Source organism: Taudactylus pleione, unplaced genomic scaffold, assembly GCF_031769625.1.
Source record: "Taudactylus pleione unplaced genomic scaffold, aTauple2 ptg000201l, whole genome shotgun sequence".
In the NCBI taxonomy this organism is placed as follows: domain Eukaryota; kingdom Metazoa; phylum Chordata; class Amphibia; order Anura; family Myobatrachidae; genus Taudactylus; species Taudactylus pleione.
The window spans coordinates 19,293,272-19,319,332 of NW_028284603.1; the positions used below are offsets into that span (position 1 = coordinate 19,293,272).

The 26,061-nt window shown below is 41.9% G+C and overlaps 1 protein-coding gene across 1 annotated transcript in view; it reads left to right on the forward strand.

The window, feature by feature from the left end:
- The window catches only part of THADA (THADA armadillo repeat containing), a 732,316-nt gene that overhangs the window by 117,925 nt on the left and 588,330 nt on the right, over window positions 1-26,061 (forward strand).

The window sequence follows — 26,061 nt, forward strand, 5'->3', positions numbered from 1 at the left end:
GGGGTACTGCGCACGCACCGCGCGCATGTGCAAGCCCCGGAGCGAGAGAGAAATTCTCTCACTCCGGGACTCACTACAAAAGGGACGGCTGTCGATGTTGATCGACGGCTCACCCCGTTTTGTAGGCGGGGAGGGGGGGGAACGCCTGTTAGAGCAGGAAGCTCTCTGGGGCTTGCAACGGATGAGACCCTACCACAAGGGTCTCGTCGCAAGCCCCAATAGTCGCGACCATCACCTGACCGCTTGCAAAAGCTGTGGGTTGTCACCCACAGTTTAGCGAGCGGCCAGGAGGCTGCAACAAAAAAACGCCCTGATTCAGAGCGAGCTCTCTTAAAGAGCGTCCGGCTCTAAATCAGGCCCTGAGCACCAAGAGGTCATTAACCCATTTTTCTTTACATTCATTATCCTAATTTGGGTTTACTTGGGATACCCAGTGGTATTGACCACTCTGGTCATGGTTTTTCAACAATTTTAAGGTTAGAGTTAGGCACTTAGGGGAAAGTTAGGGTTAGGTACTAGGGGAAGGGTTATGGTTAGGCAATAGATGAAGAGTTAGGATTAGGGTTAAATTACAAAAAATAAAACGTGTTTTTGTGTCGAACATTTGAACCTGTCGACATTTTAACCCTATCGACCTTATGTACTTTTGACCATTAGTTAGTCGACATTTTGTCCATGTCGACCTATTGCTTGCCTATCTAGACACTGTCTATCTATTTTACCGTACCAGAGTCAGATTTCTATATGGCCACCTATAGGTTAGGATGATCACAAATTAATCAATCTCTACCCTGATCCAGCAAGCACGCTAACTGGTAAAATTCAATTTAGGGCACAACCAAACCTCCTTTCAGCTTAGATATAATCATTTTGTTCTTTGCGATTCTGGGACCTTTCCAAACATAGGCAAGTGCAGTAGCTTAAAATTAATTGATAATCGTAGTGTGCACTAGACATGGGATAGAAAGAAAAAGGTGTAGGATCTTTAGGGGTGGAACAATTTTCATGGCTGCAATCCACCCCAGCCATGAGACCTCCTGGTTAAACCAATATTTAGTCAATGTTATACATTTCTGTAAATAATTACTCTCCATACCATCCGAGTGGTGTATAGGGTACAAATACCTTTAATATATCAAGTAAAATGACTGTCCTTTATGTTTAACATTTTCTTTAATCTAATGGAGTAAGTATTGTGGAAAGTCGGGGGTTAGGGTTTCAGATTGAGAGGTGTTAAGTGAGTAAAAAGAAAGAGTTTGGCAAGAAGGGAGATATCAGGCCTGGATAGGAACAATATGATGTAAGTTCATCTGTGAGTAGAGAGAGGAGGCCCAAGAAGTCAAGAAACCAAGAAATTGAATCTGATGCTGGATGATTGATAGAGCCGCTGTTCGTAAGATTCTAAAGTTGCTTAGAATTCAAGGCAAAGTGATTGGCTATATCATAAGGATTGGGTTCTATTAATATTGTGTGTGCTGTAGTGTTTAGGATTACACTAAGCCAATGGACCATGATAATATATCATAGCTGGTTTATTATTGCATTAAATATGCTGCTCCTGAATTAATGGTTTTATACCAAATGTTAACTATATTTACCCTAATACTGAATAAGTAATTTGTTTTTAAATAATGACCAAGGCGCTGAGGGTAATCCATTATTATATCCATTGCACTGGAGGGTGGTGGCTATTCCATAGAGTATTGGCTAGATTCCCAAGTGGTGTAGCTATTGCCTGATGAGCACTGATCCCTCCTCAATCCATTCTCTTCCCCCTTAATGGGTATTTTATTGGAAAGATAATCTTCTTGGCTGTAGCTTACTGCTCTACTTTCACGGTCTATAATGGATTCCACGGAAATAACTTTGAACTACAGTGAGCATGTAGCACTAAGTCCCTTCTTTGCTGCAATGATGGTGGGTTTTCCTAAACAAATCTGTTGGAATTACATTGAGGTCAGATACAATACTGAGCTCTGGAGACACTGTGGGCCTGATTCTGTAAGGACCGTAATTGCAAAGCTGCACACAGGCAGCTTTGCAATTGCGACCCTTGCAGATATGGTAATGCGTTAGGGGAAGGAGGCCTAGACTGCACACCCTAGCTCAAGGATGGGGAACCTTAGGCCCGGGGGCTGTATAAGGCCCCCGGAATCATTTTGTCTGGCCCTCAGAGCTTTTTTTCTGGTAGCCTCAACTGGCTTACAGGGTGCTTAGAATGGCACCTTGCAGCCAGAATCTATTCAGTAGTGCCGCCTGGAGAGTTCTTAGGAAGCTTCAGATGGTCACTCCTGTGCCCCTACAGCTCCGCAGAGCATCTTCAGGATGCCCTGGGGATTGCTGTAATTACTAGCGATTGTGGCCCCGTCCCATGTAGCATCACACTGAGGAAACCGTTGTAATTCCTACACCGTTCACCTGATTTGGATGTAATTACCCTCAAATTAAATCTGAAAGTCTGCAATTTAAGCACATCTTGTCTGTTTAATTTCAAAGCCATTGTGGTGGTGAATAGAGGCCAAAATATGAAAATTCTTTCAGTGTCCCAATATTTATGCACCTGACTGTATATATCAAAATGGCCCTCGGCAGAAAAAAGGTTCCCCACCCCTGCCCTAGCTCCTTCTAATGGGATGTGCTACCTAGCTGAGACTTAATACTACAACATAGAAAAAAAGAGACAGACCAGATGCACCATACAACCATTAATAATTATACATCATATACAAGGTTGTTGGCATAAATCTGGCCAAAGTTCTGAGCTTACCCACCAACGTCAAGGTAACCTAATCGGGTAAGTCCCTAACACTATGGGGGTTCATGTCTGGGGCGTTGGGCACCCCTAAACCAGCCCAGGACACCACACAAAATCAAATTGTTTGTGTCAGTGAAGTGTTTGGTAAATGAAAGGGGCTGCTTAGTGTTGAAAGTGTTAGAAAAATGAAAAATAAATGTATGAAAATGTAACCTATATAAAAAAAACAGTGATATAAAGTGTTAAAAATAAGTGTTAAGTGGCATTACGCCTCCTGTGCATTTCTTATCCGAGCTGTGTTGTCCAACGCAGAATCAGATTATATGCGCACCATCGGCCGGCTGCGGTGACCCATGGGGTCTCGCAGCCGGTTGCCGCAGTTTAGAGGAAGAGGCCAAGAAATCTTCGTCAGCCGACAAGAGATTCTGGCTTTTTCCCTCCCCCGCAACGGCAGCGACACGCCTCCGTTTCGGGAAACTGAGGGCATCACCGCCCCTTCCCTGCCCACAAATGGCAGCAGACTATCAATCACTGCCAGTCTGCTGCCAGCCTGTGAGCGAGTTAGCAGGCCCCATTCTGCACACTCACAGAATGGGGCCTGCGCAGATTCCCAAACATCGGAATCTGCATTCCGCAGTGCACTAGCTTGCACTTCTTAATCAGGCCCTGTGTGTCCATCAGTGTTAAAACATTTCTTTGCTTTATTCCTGTGTAATCTGTGCATGTGCAGGTTCATTGTGTAACTGCAAGACTGTTAGATCAGGGGTGAGCAATAAGTGGTCCTCCAGCTGTTGTTGAACTACAGATCCCAGCATGCATTGCAACATTTTTAGCATGGCCAAATGGCAAAACTGTGGCAGGGCATGCTGGCGTGTGTAGTTTTACAACATCTGGGGGACCGCTTATTGCCCACCCCTACTTTAGATCTATTTTGCTGTATTATATTTTTTCATGTATGTGTTGATTGTGTACCTATAGAGACATTCATACCTAACCAGTTCTAATGGGTAATCTGCTGATATACCCTATTACAGTTGTTTTCACAGTGATGCCATTGTGTTATTTAGTCTCCACCAGAACAATATGTAAGGGGGGGGATAATATATATAAAGTTTGTGTGTGTGCAGAATAAGAGGTTGCGCAACATAGTGAGGTAAAGTAATAACATTTAATGATATCAGTCATAAAAACCTACATTAAGGTCAAAAGACGTCATCTTAAAAACTTTGCCTGTCAGCGCTCATTGGATCCAGAAACCGTTGTACTCTGTCCAAAGCGGTGACACTAGACCGTGTCTGTTACACTAAGCAGTGTCCGTACCTCTCCCCCAGCTGCCATATAGTCCTACTTCAATTCTAGCAGCACCTCAAAGCGGGACCCCTGTCAGCGGGAACCTAACAAATAATACAAAAAATAAAATGATAGACCTGAAGGCGCTAATCAACAATGAATTACAAAATGTTATATTAAAGTACAGGTTGAGTCTCCCATATCCAAATATTCCGAAATACAGATTTTTTTTTGGCATGACTGAGATAATGAAACCTTTGATTGTTGATGGTTCAGTGTACACAAACTTTGTGTAAGGCACAAATTATTAAAAATAATGTATAAAATTACCTACAGGCTGTGTGTATAGGGTGTATATGAAACATAAATTAATTTCATTTCTGTACACAAACTTTGTTTGAGCCACAAAATTATTGAAAATATTGTATAAAATTACCTGCAAGCTGTGTGTATAAGGTGCATATAATACATAAATGCATTCTGTGTGTATATTTGGGTCCCATTCCCAAGATTTTTCATTATAAAATGTAAATATTCCAAAATATGGAATTTTCTGTTATCCAAAATTCCCTGGTCCCAAGCATTTTGGATATGGGAGACTCACCCTGTACTGTATTGGATAGTCCGTATCTTTAAGAAGAATCCTTGTACTTGTGCCAATTAGAGGTGAATCAAAGCGGTCCAGAACAATTATTCACTTCATTTTTCTTCATAGGATGTAAAGGAACTGTTATGGTGAGTGGAAATTTCCTGTAAATACACCCTCACACCAAAATGTCACCCAAAAAGATGGCCAAATGGCCTAGTATTCGTAATTCATCTTTTGTAATTTATTAAAATAATTTAGAAAACATTTCTTACATCAAATACAATGGTGTCGAATAGCCAATGTCTTTGTTAGGTAGATGTTAACCACCAACCACCCCAAAGGGTGTGAACTCATTGGTGGAAACCTAACGTGGGACAGATGGGTATGACATTAATAACCCTACGTGTTTCGTCCCTTAAATAGGACTTCTTCAAGGGTACAGTCTTCAACAAATAAAAATTCAATATCAATAATGATAGGGCTGACAAATATACAAAACATACATAATAAAAAGAATACACATACAGATAACCGATTTCCAAGGTTTAGAGAGTGAGAATGATATATAGCACACACATGCCCACTATACACTTATTAGTGCCTAAGGGGTCTACACAAATAGTGCATACAAATTCTGCCAAATACACATAAATGCAGAATTGAATAAAATAAAAAAAATGTTATAGTAAAATGTACATACCAGAATATAGATTTGCACCTTTAAGAAAAGATTTTAAACTTTTTACCGCTGAATAATCCTTTTAGGACCTGGTGTCACACGCAGTGTGCAACCAGTGAATGTTGCCCCAAAAGAAACATCCAATAAAAGCCTACTGCTGTAAACACATACTTACAAAGATAAAACGCAAATGCCTATACATATAAAACCCCCAATGGGGCACATTTTATACCATCTTTATTTATCACTACACCTTCTCAAACTTTCCTTTTAATTACTTTGGCAGTGCCAGAAATAACTGTTTTATTTACTAGCAGTGATATAAATATCCAACACATGGATGCATTAATATCTACAGGGAATGACTATCATCGTATACCTACTTAAATGGTCAAGCTCCTTAAGATACATTGCTCATGGATGTGCAATACATATACAGTCAATTTGCTATTGAATTATAACCAGACTTCTTATAAATGTACATAACAAAACAAATGCAATAGCTGGAATTGGTATAGAAAGTCCATTCCTTGCTTGTAAGCACATGGGATTGTGATCCACGTATAGTCACTGCCCTCTGGTAGTACTGAATACTGGTGACTACTTCCCTCTATTTAAACCCGAATGCTGATGACATCACTTCCTTCAATTAATAACCAATTAACTCCTCAACAAAGATAATCCCTCAAATGTACAGAGAGCTTACCTACCTAGTACAAGACAGTGGTCCGGCCGTGTGTTCCCCCAGCATACTGGGAGCACAGTCGTTAGTATCACCCACACAGACCACAATGCTGGCCGGAGTGCAAAGCCTCCCTTCCGGTTCGAGTACCATATGGGCTGGTCACATGTTCCGGCTTGCACACCTCCCAGGTTCAACCATTCTTAGGGCCATATTCAATTCGTTTCACACCCGCGATACCTTTCCGCCTGCTGCACTTTTCGCCTAATTCACGTGTTTTGTAAGCGATAACTTTTCATGCGTGGCAGAATTATTATTATTATTGTGTAGACCCCTTAGGCACTATTAAGTGTACAGTGGGTATTTTTATTATTGTTTATTTATATGGCGCCACAAGTGTTCCGCAGCACCTTACAAAGTACATAAACAAATAGGTTGATTTACAGTGACTTACAGTACAGTACAATGCAATACAGGACATTGATAATTTACATTGCTACATTCGCGACCATAACACCCAGATGAGCAACAATGCAAAGCAACCAAGTGTTAGGTGCCCTGGTAGAGAGTAAGAAGTAGATGAAGATATAGTAAGGAGAAGCACAAGAGGGTAGAGGGCCCTGCTCATAGGAGCTTACATGTTGTGCTATATATCATTCTCACTATCTAAACCTTGAAAATCGATTATCTGTATGTGTATTCTTTTTATTATGTATGTTTTGTATATTTGTCACCCTTATCATTATTGATATTGAATTTTTATTTGTTGAAGATTGTACCCCTGAGGAAGTCCTATTTAAGAGACTAAACGCATAGGGTTATTAATGCCATACCCTTCTGTCCCACGTTAGGTTTCCACCAATGAGCTCACACCCTTTGGGGTGGTTGGTGGTTAACATCTGCCTAACAAAGACATTGGTATTCGACACCATTGTATTTGATGTAAAAAATGTTTCTAAATTATTTTAATAAATTACAAAAGATTAATTACCGTGTCAATTACTAATACTAGGCCATTTGGCCATCTTTTTGGGTGACATTTTGGTGTGAGGGTATATTTACAGGACATTTCCACTCACCATAATAGTTCCTTTACATCCTATAAAGAAAAATTAAGTGAATAATTGTTCTGGACTGCGTTGATTCACCTCTAACAAGTACAAGGATTCTTCTTAAAGATACGGACTATCCAATACTTCAATATAACATTTTGTAATTCATTGTTGATTAGTGCCCTCAGGTCTATACATTTATTTTTTGTAATATATACAGTATATATATATATATATATATATATACATATACAGGTTGAGTGTCCCATATCCAAATATTTCTGAAATACGCAATATTCCGAAATACGGAATTATTTTGGCAGGACTGAGATAATGAAACCTTTGATTTTTGATGGTTAAATGCACACAAACTTTGTCTAAGGCACAAATTATTAAAAATATTGTATAAAATTACCTTAAGGCTGTGTGTATAAGGTGTATATGAAACAGAAATGAATTTCATGTATGTACACAAACTTTGCTTGAGCCACAAAATTATTGAAAATATTGTATAAAATGACCTGCAGGCTTTGTGTGTAAGATGTATATAACACATCAATGCATTCTGTGTGTATATTGTGTCCTATTCCCAAGATATTTCATTATGATATGCAATTATTCCAAAATACGGAATAATCCGATATCCAAAATACCCCTGGTCCCAAGCATTTTGGATATGGGAGACTCAACCTTTATGTGTGTGTGTGTGTGTGTATATATATATATATATATATATATATATATATATATATATATATATATATATATATATATATATACAGTATATATAAAATTTACCCTTCACTGTACATTTATATGACTATAAGAACTTGCAGAGCAATTCTGTTACCATATGAAGCCATATGGCCGTCTGCTGTGCAGAATTCCAAGGGGTCTTTTAGTATCCTTTATACTGTACAGCAGGAGGGTTTTCTCTTTCAAACTCTGGTAAGACATGTATACATTTTCCTAATGAACATTGAAATTAAGAGGGTATTATATAGGAGTGTATACATGTGTTTTCATCACTTGTGTAGTTTTGTAAACATTTATAAATAGGATTGTTCATTACATCCAAGGAGCTTTATTAAAGTCCCATGTTGATGCACTGCTCACAGTAGCAGCACAGTTATAGAAATGTCTGTCTTTGTTGCCTAACTTGCAGGTTAATTCATGCTACTGTAGATCATATCTGCATCTCTAGAATATGGTAATTGATCCCAACCCTTTTCATGTTAGGACGTGGCTCCCGACACACATGTCTTACATTTATTTTTTGTGACACACCTGTGTTCAATTATTGTGATAAAAATGAAACAATAAAGATCTAACAGAAACGAAGCAAAATATTAAGTGCTTGTTTTTATTTTTTGTAATAATATAAATATCACAGTTGATCCACATTGTATATCTTAACAGTATTTATTTATTTTTAACATGTTACATCTACATGTGAGACTTATCTAGGTTAGTACTATGACATGGATCTATGTACTAAGAGAATGAACGGGGATAAAAAGCTTAATTTATCAACGAGTGATATTCTTTTTCACTCGTTACTAATCTTAAATGGTGCTCCAACCAGTTGGCTCCTAACTCTCATTTTTCAAAAACATGACAGTTAGTAGCTGATTGATTGGAGCACCATTTAAGATTAATTTAGTGATAATAAGAATGTCAATCGTTGATAGGAGGTCTAAAGTACCAATCAGCTCCTAACTGTCACTTTACAGGCTGTGTTTGAAAAATTATAGTTAGGAGCTGATTGGTTGGTACTTTCTCTGTTGACTTTCTCTCTCCTAGGCTTAGTGCTCGTACATAGATCCCACTGTCATGTATTCCAACAGCAGGCAGATGGGCAAAAATGTATTGATTCAGTAGATATGTTACAGTCTAGTTTTGTTACAATGTTGTTGAAAAAACTTCCAGGTGTTTTTTATAGGGAGATGAATATTAATCTTAAGAGTCACTAAATATTATTAGTTGATTAACCTAAACTGAGTCTCTTCTAGCCGCTAGTGAAGGTCAGAGACGGCTGACTGACAATGTGAACAGATTTCATAACATTTCAAAGTCTGTATTATGTGCAGATAGAGGGCCGAACATGACACCTAATGAAAGCGAGTATTCAGTGTCCAAGTCAAGACCCCTTCCTGTAATATTGTAGTGCGAGATTAAGCACACACTTATTTCAGTTTACAGTCTGATAATCACCTGTAATAAAAGCCAAGGAGACGGCCTGCCCAAAGCGTCTTACTTGTGACTCCCCCCTTTACAGTGTATTCTGTCTTCACAACTTTCTAGTAAGTTATTATCTTTTGGGTTGAAGGTCCAGCTCCAGTATGTGGCATGCTGGAGTAAAGGAGCATGTATTTTATGTTGTTTTTGTTCATGTTCCCCAATTGACAAAAGATAATCAGCAATATTCATTTTCAATTTCTACATTGAAAACCATGACGTGATATTCTCCACTTCCAGCCACTGGTTAGACCTGGAGACTAGTGTACAGTGCTATATCTGTAGTAACAATTCTTAGGTACTCCTATTGTTCTTATACTGGACCTCACTCTACTCTGTGTAAATTTGCTACTAGTGTTCTCCTTTTGTGATTGGAAAATGTAAGCTGTGCTGCAGGTAATGAGCTTTGCAGAGGACAGTGAGGACATTGGTGGCCACACACCCAGCGAATGCTAGATTGGTGTAAGATGGAGTTGGTAGCCACGTGACTTATTTAAATGTCTTTGGTAATTTTGGGGGAGATGCACTAACCAATCGGCTCCTAACTGTCCTTTTACAGGCTGTGTTTGAAAAATTACAGGAGCTGATTGGTTGGTACTTTATCACTCTCCAAGGCTTAGTGCATCTCCCCCAGGGTAAACTGAGGTAATTATATATGGGGTCAGATGTATCAAACCATGGAGAGATAAATTACTAACCAATCAGCTCCTAACTGTCATTTTTGAAACACAGCCTGAAAAATGGCAGTTAGAAGCTCATTGGTTATTACTTTATTGCTCACCAAAGTTTGAAACATCTCCCCCCATGGTCTGAAAACAGAAGGACGGCAGCAGTTAGGGACTGTGTATGCAACATTACTGTCCTCTTAGGTTGCAGCGTGTTTTTGCGTCTGTCTGGGTATGCTGGCGTTAGATAGATGGCAGTGCCCTAGAAACTTTTTATACAGAACGAGGGAGAAAGAGTTCTTCGAGTATGACCCGTCGATCGTGTATAGTTTGAGAACTAGCTCTAAACTCAATGACTACAGATAAGACCTATTGATGAAGCAAACACACCGTTAAATACAGAGTGTGACCATACATATGAATGCAGCATGTCCTATATTGCCTTACATTCATATTCATCCATCACTGCTTATACTCCTGACTACTGTCAGCCATGTGCATAGCTCAACGAATGGGGATCGTGTCCATGTGTTATGCCCTGACGGTAATTGTTTGTTTGCCAAGTTATCTAATGAATGGGGAAGATGATGAGAGAGGACAAGGTTGAGGTAGGAGGCATAAGATAATACGTGATGTGCTGTGTACCTTGTAGAGTCATTTCACTTTCATCAGCAAAGTCTGGTAATGAGGGAGATGAGAGAGATACAGTTTAGGGACATGTGGGGCGAGAGCCTCTGTATATTTATTTTTTCATCCCTTACAGGAATTGCTTCATATTACATTTGAGTTCAGCTTTCAGACTAAGTCATTGTATGTCTGTTATATCCACATTATAATAATATCCCACTTCCTTACCAACACTAACTGCCAGGAAAAGCGGCTTATTAGTGCTGCTTCTAAACAAACAATAGTGTGTGAAATAGTGTCAGGGAACTGCTGTTCTCACCGCCAGAAGCGTACTGTATGACTATTTGGTATATAGTCATAGTGGAGGATTTTTTTTTTTTTTAGCATATATACGTTTTAGGCTATAATAAGTAAAAAATGGAACATTCGGTGAGTAGATAAAACAATATTTTTAGTATGTTTACAGCATCATTGTGTGTTGCTGGTAAAGGCTCTATTACAGTGTGTGATGCCAGGTGCAGCACGCTATTGATTTTAATAGCTTCCCTCAATATGGGTTGATTTGACTATGTGAGTGCCTGTTACTGCATTTCATTCAACGTCAATAAAACAACATATTTGTGTTTATGGCATAGCAGCTGTGCCTGCCTCTATACATACTCTTGTGATGTATTTCTTACAACGCACCCACGCTCTTACGTTCAAGAATATTGCTTGCTGAGAGCCCGTTTTGTTACGTGTATTAGTGGCCTGTACACAGAGGAGGCAGCCATTTTGGGAGCTATACCAGTTCAGTTCTCCACAATGAGCCTCTGAATGGGTTTCATATGTACTCCAGGGCTACAGTTCCACAGTAAGAAAGTAGTGAGGCAGAGCAGAAGGATAGGCAGAACAGCTCATGACGGAAAGGAAAGCTCAGGATATCCTACTAACAGTACTGCAGTTAGCATCCCAGCGTGCGGGATGCCGATGGTCTACATATTGGCGCCGGCGTTGGGATCCCAGCTCCAGTATCCCGACCACCGGCATTCCGAAGGTAAGTAACGGGGTTAGAGGAGGGTTAGGCACTAAAGGGGGGAGTTAGGTTTAGTGTGCGGGGAGGGGGAGGTTCAGTTTAGGCACTAGGGGGATGGTTAGGTTTAGGCCCCGGGGAGACAGGGTTAGGGTGTGGTGAGGGGGGAGGTAATTTTAGGCACTAGGGGGATGATTAGGTTTAGGCCCCAGGGAGACAGGGTTAGGTTGTGGATAGGGGAAGGTTAGGTTTAGGGTGTGGTGAGGGGGAGGTTAGGTTTAGGCACTAGGGGGATGGTTAGGTTTAGGCCCCGGGGAGACAGGGTTAGGTTGTGGGTAGGGGAAGGTTAGGTTTAGGCACTAGGGGGATGGTTAGGTTTAGGCCTCGGGGAGACAGGGTTAGGTTGTGGGTAGGGGAAGGTTAGGTTTAGGCACAAGGGGGATGGTTAGGTTTAGGCCTCGGGGAGACAGGGTTAGGTTGTGGGTAGGGGAAGGTTAGGTTTAGGGTGTGGTGAGGGGGAGGTTAGGTTTAGGCACTAGGGTGATGGTTAGGTTTAGGCCCCGGGGAGACAGGGTTAGGTGTGTGTAGGGGAAGGTTAGGTTTAGGGTGTGGTGAGGGGGAGGTTAGGTTTAGGCACTAGGGGGATGGTTAGGTTTAGGCCCCGGGGAGACAGGGTTAGGTTGTGGGTAGGGGAAGGTTAGGTTTAGGCACTAGGGGGATGGTTAGGTTTAGGCCTCGGGGAGACAGAGTTAGGTTGTGGGTAGGGGAAGGTTAGGTTTAGGGTGTGCTGAGGCAGAGGTTAGGTTTAGGCACTAGGGTGATGGTTAGGTGTAGGCCCCGGGGAGGCAGGGTTAGCTTTTGGGTAGAGGAAGGTTAGGTTTAGGTACTAGGTGGGGTGGTTAGGTTTAGGCACTGGGAAAGGTTAGGGTAGGGGATAGGGTTAGTGGGAGTATGCTTACCTATGGGTGTCTGGATTCTGATAGTCGGGATGCCGCTGTCTGGATTCTGACCGACGGCATCCTAACCAGCGGGAACTCGTACCCAACCCTATGAATACTAGTTGTTATTATTTGAAAGTGAATGCCCAGTGCTATATAGTGGGGCAGCAGTATTCATAATAAGCAGAAATGCGCAAGATGCCAACAGAGATTGGTGCAGATGTTAAGTAATAGATTGCCTCTGCTCTTTAGCGCTTACAGTCAAGTGCGCATGGCGGGTTTATAGAAAAGGCAGATGAATAAATTAATGGTTGCATGAAAAAGTGCAATAAATGCCCATGATACAAGCATAGTATGTAAGTGTATAAGTGACTAGTTAGACTGCATATTAAATATGGGTTGCAGATTTGGAATTCTTACTATAAGGATTACAGAGGAGACTTGGAAACCAATTTAGATAGGGGCAGCCTCATTAATAAAGGCAACAGGTAAAATTCTAAAGAGACGTTAGAGAATCTACTTAAGGTAAACACTAGGGGTGTCCCGACCAACATGTATAAAATATATTCTTGGGATAGATTTGTTTAATTAACTCTGAGTTCCAAGGACCATACAGAAGTGACCGGTTAGGATTGGAAGAGAGACGTAGGAAGGTGTTCTGTATTAGGGAAGCTGTGTAGTTCCTTCCCGCATGAGATGGTGATGGCAAATTTACTAAATAATTATAAATGAGTTTTGATGAGACATAGTATGTCTCTATATTGTGATTTGATTCATCTTTGACATTGTTTTATACGTGTATTATGTATTTTTGAGTTATGTCTGTCGTATATTACTCATTCGCTCAATAAAAAGCGTAAAAAAAAAAAATCAAGAAGTCACATTACATTTTTATCTTTTAAAACTTATAACAGTCGTGGAATCTTACTATATCAATAGCTAATGTGTTTCTGATGCTTTTGAAAAGTCTCAAAGACTCTACTATTTTTACCACTGGCCTGCTTAAACTAGAATAATCCCCAGTGCATCATCAATCAGTGTTAGAATTCTAGAAAGTCACGTGTTTGAGTTTTTCCTTTCTTTTCCCCTCGTAACCACTGAGAAATAGAAGAAGAGAAAGTCTGTGGACTAACCTGTCCTTAAAGTGTTATAAATCTGCTCATATGCCTTAAGAATGGTATTTCAGTGAAGAGGGAAGGAAATGGTTTTCTCTCTCAGGTTCACGTGTTGTTCAAGTTGGGAAAAGATTAATATTTCCTGATGACTTGTGTGGCAGAATTCCAATGTGCAATCCATTAAACAAGTCTGGACCAACACTGCTATAAATTGCACAACTGTGGCGGGATAGTGCTGGGAAAAGTTGCATTGTGGGTGGAATGTTGGGCTCACGCTGATCTGGGGCACCTTTTGGATGTTCATCACGTTGATTCACAACTATTTGTTCAGCTACTAATCTTTGGTGCAGTGGTACCAACTTGCACTAATGGTTATGACCTTCGATTTCTCTATAGGAGGAGAAAATAACTGTATGGCGTAGGGCTTTACCGCAAAAACACTAATTAAAAAGCAATTTTGCCCACATTCTTCATATTCCTTCTAGATGATAAAATAATTTGGAATTGATGATCTTTTCCTTCTTTCTTAGGCCCTGTTCACAAATGGTGAAACAATTGACCTTTGACTTTGCTTCTAACAGTGTCCAATGCATATTCTCAAATCTTAAAAAACCCCAAGCGCTGTCGGAGAGCTGCTGGAAAAAAGGGGGTGTCAGTCCCTTGAATAGGTAAACAAGAAAAAATATAAAAACCAGCGCTACAACCAAAATAGCCAATGGACAGTTTAGGACGTTAATGACACAAATTTATTACAATAACTGTCCATTGGCTATTTTGGTTGTAGCGCTGTTTTTTATTTATATATATATTCTCAAATCTTGTAGCGATTTCCCCCCCCCGCACGCATCTAGAGTCCGTGCGCACAGTCACAGTTACGATTAAGATGTACGGTCTCATTCCTGGGAGGTGACTGTGCAGACAAACAGTTAGGTTTGTGTTATAAGTGTGTCGCAGGCGTGTCACTGAAGTCGCTGCAAACTCAGACGCATAATCGCTCACGTTGGATGCCGGACACTGATGGAGGATGTTCCCCTATCATGGGGCGTGTGCAAGTTCCAATGGTGCCATCGATGTTTGCATCTAAAGACGAACAAAGCGGTATTTCAGCACCTAAAGTCGCTCAGAGTGGGCGTCTCAGTCCTTGCTCAATCAGACGCCTGTCTGTACACCAGGGAAGGCCTTGTAGCACTATTTGCATAAACCTCAGACGCAATACCGGCAATAAACACACACAGGGAGGCGCTGCAGCATCCAGCTCAGAATCCAGCCCTTAATGAGCATTCCTGTACTACTCCATTATTGTACTGTAGCCAAAGCTTCAGGCAAGTCAAAATGAACACAAAGCAAATGCTTGTCAATGTTTATTTTGTGTACATTATTACTATTAGTGTTAAAGGGTGTTAAGCAAGCTTTAAAAACGCCTGATTACAATGTATGTGTTTGTAATAATCAGATTTTCATGGCCTGCTTGTTTTCAGGCTCCCTTATACAAGTCGTCTCCATTCTGCCTTAGAACTTTGTAATTGAAAAAATAACCCAAGAAACACCTCCTCTATTTCCTTCCTTGTCATCAGCTTAAATAGTCATATGCAAATATTTTTAAGCATGAAACATGGCTGCTACTCTCAATGTGTTGTGTATTGGTGAAGTTGTTTGCGTTGTCCTATTTTATTTGTTCCAAACATGGAAGAGGATTGGGTTTATGGGGGGGTGAGGGGGAGGAGGTGTTTTACAAATGTTGCTCAGGATTACAGTTTTTAGGGAGAGTTTATCATTGGAATTCCTCTGATCAGGATGTGATTCAGACTAAACCGCAGAGCCCGCCTCCATCTCTTGGCAGGCCAGGGTGAATTGGAGCCTTTACCAGCTCTGCCCTGCACTTCATGAGCACAGAATCTTTACATTCTGCACGTTCTCCCCATACTTTCTTCATAAGCTCCCTATAACTAAACACAAATAATAAGTAATAACAAACAAAATATAGAACGAACACAAATAATACTGCTTTTTCACCAAAATGGGATATTGCCAGAGCTTACCTCTGCCGTCGCTTGGAGATGACATCATCTCCAAGCTTCGGGAATGCGGCTCTCCCTATGCCAGAGGTTCCCAAACGTGGTCCTTAAGGCTCCCCAACAGTTTAGGTTTGAGAGATATCCATGCTTGACCACAGGTGACTTAATTAGTACCTCAGCCAATTTGATTTAACCACCTGTGCTCAACCATGGATATCTAAAAAATCGTAACTGTTGGTGAGCCTTGAGGACCGCGTTTGGGAACCTCTGCCCTATGCTATAAACGGGTTAATACCTTTGTCAACTGAGCCTTACCTGCATCTTTCCCATGTAAAACACTGCTTGAGACCCGAAGGGAATGCCTGGTCAGGCGACCTGGGATTTTTTTCTAGGAGCCGTTTCCACTGAGCAATGACTCAGGTTGACACAGCAATAACCCGGGTATTAGCGGCAGTGGAAAAGGGGTGTAAGACATGCAGGATTTAAAGTAGAGGAAACAAAAAACAAATGGCTACAGTGAACACACAACTCTTACATACTGATTTTTGGCTATTAATATTTATTATAATTTTAAATGTCCCTGTCTCCACTCTCCGCTAACTCCTACCAACGAGAAAGTGGCAAGCTATTTAGACATGGTTTGTTTGCTGTTTTATACACACTGCAGTTTGTGGTTATGAAGATGTAAATCCCGGCCTTAGTGTTTGTTTTATTTTTCTATTTGATGAAATGGGTAAACCAGTCAACAATCACAATAAAAGGGCAAATTTACTTATCTGTTAATTTTCAATCCGTACGTAACTTGTGGGCCATATGAGGAATTTACCAAATCCTAATCTCGGCGATTGAAAGCCCTCAGTGAGATGTGCATCCTCTAGCCTTATAAGGGTTCTTTTTAACATCAATGATATTTATTGAAATTTTGGTAGGGGTACAGAAAGAGAAGGGAAGGGGAGGGGTGTCACGACCAGGGTCTCTCGGCATGGTAGTCGACGGGTAATACCTGTGAGGACGCTATGGCGAGGGGCGTCTGGCAGTGGTGCCTGGCGAAGAGCATTGGCTGTGCGTGGTTCTGTGGGGGCATACTGTCACTCTGGTCTGGTTAGGCCTGGTGGTGCTTCTGTTCCGTTCTGGCATGGGTGCCGCCATCTTGGCTCCGGACATGTGACCTAGTTGCCCTATCCTGGTGCGTCACATGCTCCTCTCTGACCAGTCACGGCTGAGCACTGGGGATTTAAGGGAGTTCAGAGCTCCCTTGCATTGCCAGTGCAACGTGTTTCTCAGCGAGAGCTGAGAGAGAGTGTTCCTGTGCTTAAACCTGTCTATTGGATTCATTGCCTAAGCCTGCTTTTCCTAACCTGCTCCAAACCCTGCTGGATTCCCCTACCTCCTCCATATACCTTTCTACCTGCCTGAGTATCTGAACCTGCTGTTTCCCTGCACCTTGTTTCATTTCATTCCCAGCTGGACTTCACTACCTCTGTCTGCATCAGCTACAGCTCACCAAACCTGCATTCACTTACAGCTCATCAAGCCTGCATTCTGTTTTAGCTCACCATACCTATACTGGACTGTTCTGCCTGTCGCTACCTGGACATTTGTTCATTAACCCTCACAACAGTTATCAAGTGCACTTTAGTGCTATACCTGGACTTTTGTTTGACCCTCCCATGTCTTCTCAGTCCCTTATTAAAAACCCCACTTTTTCATTTAAGTCTGCTCCTGTGTCTGCTTCTATCACCACCCCATGTCCACAACAAATTCAGAACCTCACAAGGGGAAATTGGGGAAAAGTACAAAGCACAACTTGAACAATGTACATAATGCAAAACCAACAAACAATATACTGGTCTAGACAAATCCATACATAAAAAAGAAAAAGAAAAAAAAATACATTGACATCATTTCTATAGCCCAACTTTAAATAGAAGTAGTAGATTCATTCAGACTAAATTGTAAAGGATCTGACAGAGACGATTTAGTCAAAAAAACAGCTCCCTCTCCATCCATTACATACTAATGCCAAGCCATCCATTTCATTATCGGAGAGGAAGCAGAAGTGGAGTATGGCACAGATTCTGTTTCCATCAGAAAATGAAAAATAACTTTATGGAACACCTTAATAATTGGAGGAGGAAGAAGTTTCCAGCATTGGGCAAGCGCAGTGCGGGCTGCAATACAAATATGCCCAAATATATATTGTTGATGGAATGGAAACAAGGTATATATGTAAAAGTACTAAGGATGGGGAAGGAGATAAAGAGAGCCCTAAAACCTTCTGAATTAGAGAGAATACACCTAGCTAATAAGTACGTAGAAGGGGACAAGACCAAAACACGTTGTAGACATGGCCCAAATTGCGCCAGCAGAATTTAGAGCAGGAATGCCAATAAGAATGCAGTTTATCAGGTGTGACATAAAGTCTATTTAGTAACTTGACATGCATCTCAGTATGGTTCAAACACCTGGACATTCGGAAAGACGTATAATAGATGTCACAACTCTCAGACGGATTGTGGATGCGGCCCGTTATTAGGGAATTGGCTAGACCTATGCCTGAGGCGGGGAGTCTAATGTGCCGGCGGTATTCACCAGGGACCCTCGCAAGAAGGTATGGACTTGGCTGCGTCCGACACACAGGTCACGGCCCTCAGGTTAGGTTCCCCTATACAGGTACTGGTGGACACTGGATCAGGTGCAGAAGAATAAACGTAGTCGACAGGCCGGGTCAGAACCAGACGAGACGGTACCAGAGAGCAGACGTAAACGGGTCACAGGAAGCAGCCGAGGTCAGAACCCGATATCAGGAGCAGTACAAGGGGTCAGACTAAATCGGAGTCACAAACTAGCCAAGATCAGGATAACAGGTAAGTACTAGGAACGCTGGAGTATGGAATGGAGCATATACTCTGGCACGTTTGGTGCGCCTGTCCCTTTAAATTCATTTGCAGGGCGGCGCGCGTGCTTCTAGGAGAGCCGCGGCTGCCTGCACTTCCAGCCGGCATGCGGAGGACCTGGAGCAGACGCCATGGCAGCGAGCGCCGGGGACTCCCCACCTGCTGCCCATGGCAGATTCCATTGCTGCCGGACTCGGTAAGTGGTAGCCGGGGTCCAGCGCACTGTGACAATAGATAAACTCCCATTGAGTGTCAGAAATGGGATGTCCTAAATCTGTGTCCCATCTTAACTGTGCTGCTGACTTATCAGAAGGAGATAGCCCAATGAGAAATCTATACCAGAAGGAAACACCATCTCTAGACCCACCCTTCTGTAATTGAGAAAAAAATCGCTTGGGGAGGGGGGGGATCCAGCCACCCGAACCAGACACCTTCTGAAACCAATGACGGATTTGCACATAAATGAAATAATTCTGTTGCAGGTAAGGAATAACGGGATTGTAAACGGGATAAGTAAGCTACCTTCCATGAGATCTCCCAATGTGTGTGTTCCTTAGCTTAACCAAACAGAAACCGTAAGATTAGGGATTAATTTAGCTATTGCTTTGATGGAAAGTTCAGGGGACGGAAGTGAAATACAGGAATCTTTGCAGTTAATTTGTTCCAAACATGTAATGAGGCTTTTATAGAAGGTAATAATGAGGAAACGGAGGGGCGCATAGATCTGGGAGTCCAAAGTAAATCCACTAAAGGAAATCTCGGACAGCTGTTTTGTTCTAAGGATACCCAACAATTTGCAGAAGGATAACGAAGATGAACTAATAAGCAAGCTTCTTGATACAGTACTAAATCTGGCAGGGCTAGACCCCCACGTTCCCTTGGAAGAATCATTGGAGAGCGAGCTAGTTTCGGTAGATGGTTCTTCGAGAGGTAACATGATAGTAGAGAGCGACACTTATCTAGATATTTACTAGGAAACATAAAAGGGATCGTACGTAACAAGTACATTTGTTTCGGTAGTAAAGACATTTTAAAAACAGCCAAACGACCTAGCCAGAAAATCTCGTAAGAGAGCAAAGATTTAGTAAATTTGGACAGACATTCAATAAGGGCGGGCATATTAACATCGAAAACCGATGTGGAGGAGGAGGGAATATGTATACCAAGATAATAAATAGGGGATGTACGCCAATTATATTTAAAGGTAGAACGGAGAGAAGAAGTTTTAAGGTTAATAGGTAAAACATCAGTCTTAGATGTATTAAGTTTTATAATAGGAAGCAGCACTATACACATCTAACACCGAGTGGAGATGTGACAATGAATGCAAGGGATCTGTAACAAAGAGGAGGACATCATCTGCGAAAAGACAAAGGACCTCATTCAGACCCGGTCGCAAGCGCTGAGCGCTCACAACTGGATCAATGTTTAGGCCCTGCGCACGTGCAGCGGCCGCACTGCGCGTGCGCAAGCCCCGCAGCGAGAGAGAAATTCTCTCGCTCCGGAGCTCACTACAAAAGGGCCGGCTGTTGATGTTGATCGACAGCTCGGCCCGTTTTGTAGACTGGGCGGGGGGGTGGTTTCACAAACTGAGGCGTTCCTTAAGGAACACCTGCCGTTTTGTGGGCGGCTGCACTGACAGCAGTGATATCAGTGGGGAGCTTCCTGCGCGATCAGAGCAGGAAGCTCCCTGGGGCTTGCGGTTGCCGAGATTTATCAAGTCCTTTGGTCCAGGTAATAATGCTGAAACATACGTTTCTACATGATTTCCCATTGAATTAAGAAAAAGGCTATTTATTAAGCTTCTAACATAGGAGATATCGCAATCCACATAAAATGTATGGGGACATTGCTGTAGTACTATTGACCCAGCGCATGATACTTAGCCTTCAGAGCCTAATTTTGGGAGCTGACGCCATCTTCAGCCTGCTGTTTCCTATACAAAGAGCTCCCAGAATGCAAAGAGATCCATGTTGATCCCTCCTCCTTCCCTGACCTGCTCAGGGCACAAGTTTATAGCTTTTGGGCTTCGCCAGGACAACTGTTTATCGGATTAGCTGTCCTTGCTAAGGGAGCAATGATAAAATTGCGTTGAAACCAGTTCCGAAGTTGCCACAAATATTGGTGATATTTCTCTTAAGAGTCTCCCCCCCCCCCCCCTGGTTATCTCGTTGATATCCAACACCACTATCTCCTCTTTTCCCCAAGACCACTGCCTATGGGCCATTCATGACTCCTCTCTCTCTTACCGCCCACATTCAATCTGTTGCACCAATCCTGTCGTTTCCATCTCTGCAACATTGCTTGCATCAGACCCTACCTCTCCCAGGATGCCACTATCATCCACTCACCCTCAACCTTTTCCTTGCTGGTATCCGTCACTCCTCTTCTATCTGTACTTAACGCTGTTATCTAGACTTCTCTTCCTCTCCCGCGCATACATCAGGGAGAGGCGGTATCCGCTTCCGCGCTTCTTACATCTCTTTCGCTGTCCGGTGCTGTGTACTGATTTTACAATTGCTTACCAACCTGCTTCTAATGGTGCTCCAGTAACCCGTTTTTTTATGGACATGCACACATTTATACATAGTAACGTCCCCTATGGGAAGACATTTTTGCATAATGATGGACAGATTTGATTGATCCACTATTAGTATTAATATTATAATCTTTCAATAAGTATTTAGGCTAATTTGTACAGGACATACATGTGCAGATACGCCAATGTATTAAAACTGGAATAATTTCAGCCCTGACTTCCCTTATGGTTAAAGTTACACCAGTTATAACAAGCAATATTTTGGGATATAAGGAAAAGTCAAAATACCGTACATGTCACCAGGTTCTACCTTGCGTTCTTATTTTCTGATGGCTCGACTCAGATGAATAGTTGGTCCGTCAGCAGGAGAGCTGTGCGTTCTCCTGCTGACAGCTATCCAGGAACCCATCCCTGGGAGAGAGCTCAGAGATCAAGCTCTCTCCCGGGCAAATGGGGTCACTGAGAATTGCTGTTTTGTTAGAATTCTTTATTATTATAATAAAAAGCAGTGTAGAACCTGGTGACAGGTTTTCTTGCAGGGGGTAATCTAATTGTGACATTAGGCAGTATTGTGAGGTAAGGTTTGTTTTTTGTTTCTTTTGCAGACATAGCACAGCCAAAAAGAAACATACAATGGAGTCAATCCCAGTAGGTGCGAGTTGCTATTTTCTCTTGGAATTCGCATAGCAAATTCATTTTGCAATCCAGTTAGCAACTCGCACTAAATCAGTCAGACTAAATTCGCATCTTTCCATCCGCACCTCCCTGAGGGTGAGAGATGGAAAGGAAAATCTTTATTTTAAGGTTAAAATGTCAGGACACTGTGAAGTTTCCAATTAGCTTAATATAGTCCAATAATTAAATGTCATTTTTTAGGGTAAAAAATAAATTGTCCTCAAATTGACCCAAAAACAACTTTTTCGTTAGTTTAGGCACCCCAAATTTAATTACAATATTTTTTTAATTGAAAAATATTTATTTTTTCAATTTTTTTTTTTTTTTGTGCAATTTTTCAAGGTGCCCTCAAAGTATTCCAAAATCACCTTTTTCTCCCTACTTTTTTCTTTTGCCTTTTTCGTTTAATTCGTTTGAGATTACAGTTTTTATTTTTTTCATTTTTTTGCATTTAAAAAACAACCCACAAATCAGCCCTTTGACACCATTTAAAACTCTACAGTACCTTTGTAATGCCCACAAACAGCCTTCTATAGGGTTCCGACTAACAAAATTATCCATTTTGGGGGGGTCCAGGATGGTCTCCCCACATTTTCATGCACTTCTGTCAAATCTCATTTGGCAGTCAATTCGCACCCCTCCGCTGCGAGTAGTGTGAATAGGCATTTTTAATTGGATTGGATAATTCTCTGGAGCGCGCAACGATGCGAAGTCTGCGAGTTTCAAGAAACAAACTTGCAATTTACACCTAATTAGATTGAGCCCAATGTGTCTGCTTGTACAGACCAATTCAGGCAAACTCATTTACAAAAGTTAGGGCCAATGCAGAGCGACATGCAGGATGCCCACAGTTGCTCCTGCAATGCGATCACAGAACTAAATGTGTATTGTTGGTTTATTCAGAGTTGTGCTAAGCTGTGCACACAATTTGTTTTCTAGCCATCATCATCCGTGCGCTCTTGCCCCTGCCCTGTCCCTGGTGGAGAAGAACTGCCTGGCAATGGGTGTGTGTACATTTCTGGACAACCGTGCTGCCCCCAGTTATGCTGTCACGCCCCCTCTGACCTTTGCCTATGTGGGAAACCCCATTACAGACCACTATTCCCCATTCAGTTGCAAGCAGAGATGCGCAGAGAAGTGCGCGTCTCTCTGTTTCCAGAGCATGCGCAGTATGAAAGCATCAAAATATGTTCTGCAAACAGACATGCGTTCAACTCTGCGTCAGCCCATGGTGGTCAGGTGCAACATGTGCACTATCCACCACAACCAATTAACAATTAACTTTTACCTATATAGGGCAAAGTACTTGTCTCCTGTATTTTATGGTGCAGCTAAATGCCTTATTAGTACATGAAAAAAAGTGCAAGTTTATAGTTTTTAAAATGCGCTTAGTGCACCCCTTCTCAGACCAAGTTCTATATATGCAACTTATTAGCTCTGTCCTCTATTTGATCTTTACATTGATTAAGTAACACACAGCAAAGGGCTGATTTCTAGGGATGGAGTCATCCCGACGGCAAAATGCCAGCTAGGGATTATTGATAGGCATTAAAATACCTATCATAATCCCGACACGGGACCGAACGAGGTAAGTACGTTCCGTGCATCCTCATAGCTGCGGGGGGGAGGGTTAGGTTTAGGGCACCCTGGGGGGATTTAGGTTTAGGCAACCCCCCCGGGAGGGTTAGGGTTAGGCTAGGGGAAGGGGGGGGTTAAGGTTAGGCACCCCCCCCCCGGAGTGTTAGGTTTAGGGGGCGGGGAGGGGGGGTTAGGTTTAGGCACCCAAGGGAGGAGGTTAGGGTTAGGCACCCCTAAAGGAGGGTTAGTGGGGGAGAGGGGAGGGTTAGGTAGTTTACTCACCTCCGTCGAGATCTCCGCTGTTCGGCCTTCCAGCGTCGGGATTTCAACCACCGGGCTCTCGTCCGGCGATCATTCATACCGATTCCGATTTATGGCCTCTTATCCATGCTCTTTAAGGAATATGGTGGTCCCAGGGAATATATATGCCTTTTGCACTTATTTTATTGAATATTCCATGTAACAGCCTCTCTATAATTGCATGTACTATGACACCACTGGTAAGATGCCATGGCCAGTAAGTGGGTTGTATTCACCCCTATATTAATACAATGGGATGTACCAAAGTGATATTAATTGCTATAAAAATGCAAAATTACTATGGGGGGGTATTTATCAAATAATGGCGATAGAGAAAATTGTGAGAGATAAAGCCCTAACCAATCAGCTTTTAACTTACATTTTACAAGCTGTGTTTGAAAAATGACAGGAGTTGATTGGTTATTACTTTTTATCTCACAATTTTATCTCTCATCAAGCTTTAGTACAAAAAAACTAAAAGCCCATACATTGCTATATGTTATATGCACGTTCTTTCTTATTGAAAACAGACTGCTTTCAGGAAAGGTTTGCAGCCATCCTAATGGTTTAGACATGCTTCTGCTTGCACTGCCTATTCAGCAATTGCACAAAAATGGTTTATTTTGTAGAAAGAATAAATGAAACGGGTCAACAATGAAAGGGAGTGCCAGGCATGTTGGGACGTCAGCCTCCTAAATGTTTGTTTTTATCCTCATTTACATATCTGTCTTCCCGGGCCAAGCGCTGCTATTACATATCGAGACATGCTCTCTCATTAATTTGGTTTAACGGTGCAATATTATTTACCACTTCTACCAAAGGCAAAAGTAAGATCATTTATTCATTAAAAAACAAAAGACTACAGACTTCAATCCTTTGACTTAAAGTTACTTAGATGCTCTTGAACTATATCGGACGTTCCTATTTATAGTCTTATGCTGGGTACACACTACGCAATACATTGCACAATATATTGTTCCGACGCGGATTGGAACGATATATTGTGCAGATTGCATAGTGTGTACGCCCGATCGCACGTGCCTGCGGGTTGTTCATTGCTTCGTCCCATCTGCTGTGCAGCACAACGCCTTACTGCTAAGTGCAGCATGGAGCTAAACGTTGTGCCATTGTCCACTGCATTGTGCATGTTTATGGATGGCGCGATTTATTGTGCTATCGTATCGTGCCGACGCTGGGTACACACATCATGCAGTGTTTATGGACATCGCGATGTATCATGCTGTTGCTGGGTACACACATCGTGCAGTGTTTATGGACGGCGCAATGTATCGTGCTATCGTATCGTGCCGTCGCTGGGTACACACATCGTTCAGTGTTTATGAACGGTGCAATGTATGGTGCTATCATTTCGTGCCATTGCTGGGTACACACATCGTGCAGTGTTTATGTATGGTGTGATGTATGGTGCTATCTTATCGTGCCGTCACTCGGTACACACATCGTGCAGTGTTTATGGACGGTGTGATTTATTGTGCTATCGTATCGTGCCGTCGCTGGGTACACACATTGTGCAGTGTTTATGGAAGGCGCGATGTATCATGCTGTTGCTGGGTACACACATCGTGCAGTGTTTATGGACAGCGCAATGTATCGTGCTATCGTATCGTGCCGTCGCTGGGTACACACATCGTTCAGTGTTTATGAACGGTGCAATGTATGGTGCTATCGTATCGTGCCGTCGCTGGGTACACACATTGTGCAGTGTTTATGGACGGCGCGATGTATCATGCTGTTGCTGGGTACACACATCGTGCAGTGTTTATGGACGGCGCAATGTATCGTGCTATCGTATCGTGCCGTCGCTGGGTACACACATCGTTCAGTGTTTATGAACGGTGCAATGCATGGTGCTATCGTATCGTGCCATCGCTGGGTACACACATCGTGCAGTGTTTATGGGCGGCGCAATGTATCATGCCTTTGCTGGGTGCACACATCGTGCAGTGTGTACCCAGTGTTAGATTCATTTGACTTTCCTTTTTAGTTTTCCTCTTTGGTTTGATCATTATACTCTAGGTGAGAGCCAGGGTTGTGCACTCATATACTTCTGACCACTCGCAGTACAAATATCAAATGTAATGATGTGATTGGTCAGGCTTATTTATAATATAGTGCTCTTTTGCTGGGTGTTCTTATGCTCTTATGAGCTTTTGGGTACTTTTAAGGTGTACAGAAGAGGATATATATGTTTTTTTATTGTGAGATCTATCTATCTATCTATCTATCTATCTATCTATCTATCTATCTATCTATCTATCTAGAATGGAGCACCATTCCCCTATTTAGTTTTTCAATGGTATCTTTTACTCCTTTCTTTTTCCTTTCTTCCCTTTTCCAGTCTATTTACACCTCTATTATGCTTTTTATTCTCTTTTACTGATCATTTTAACGTCT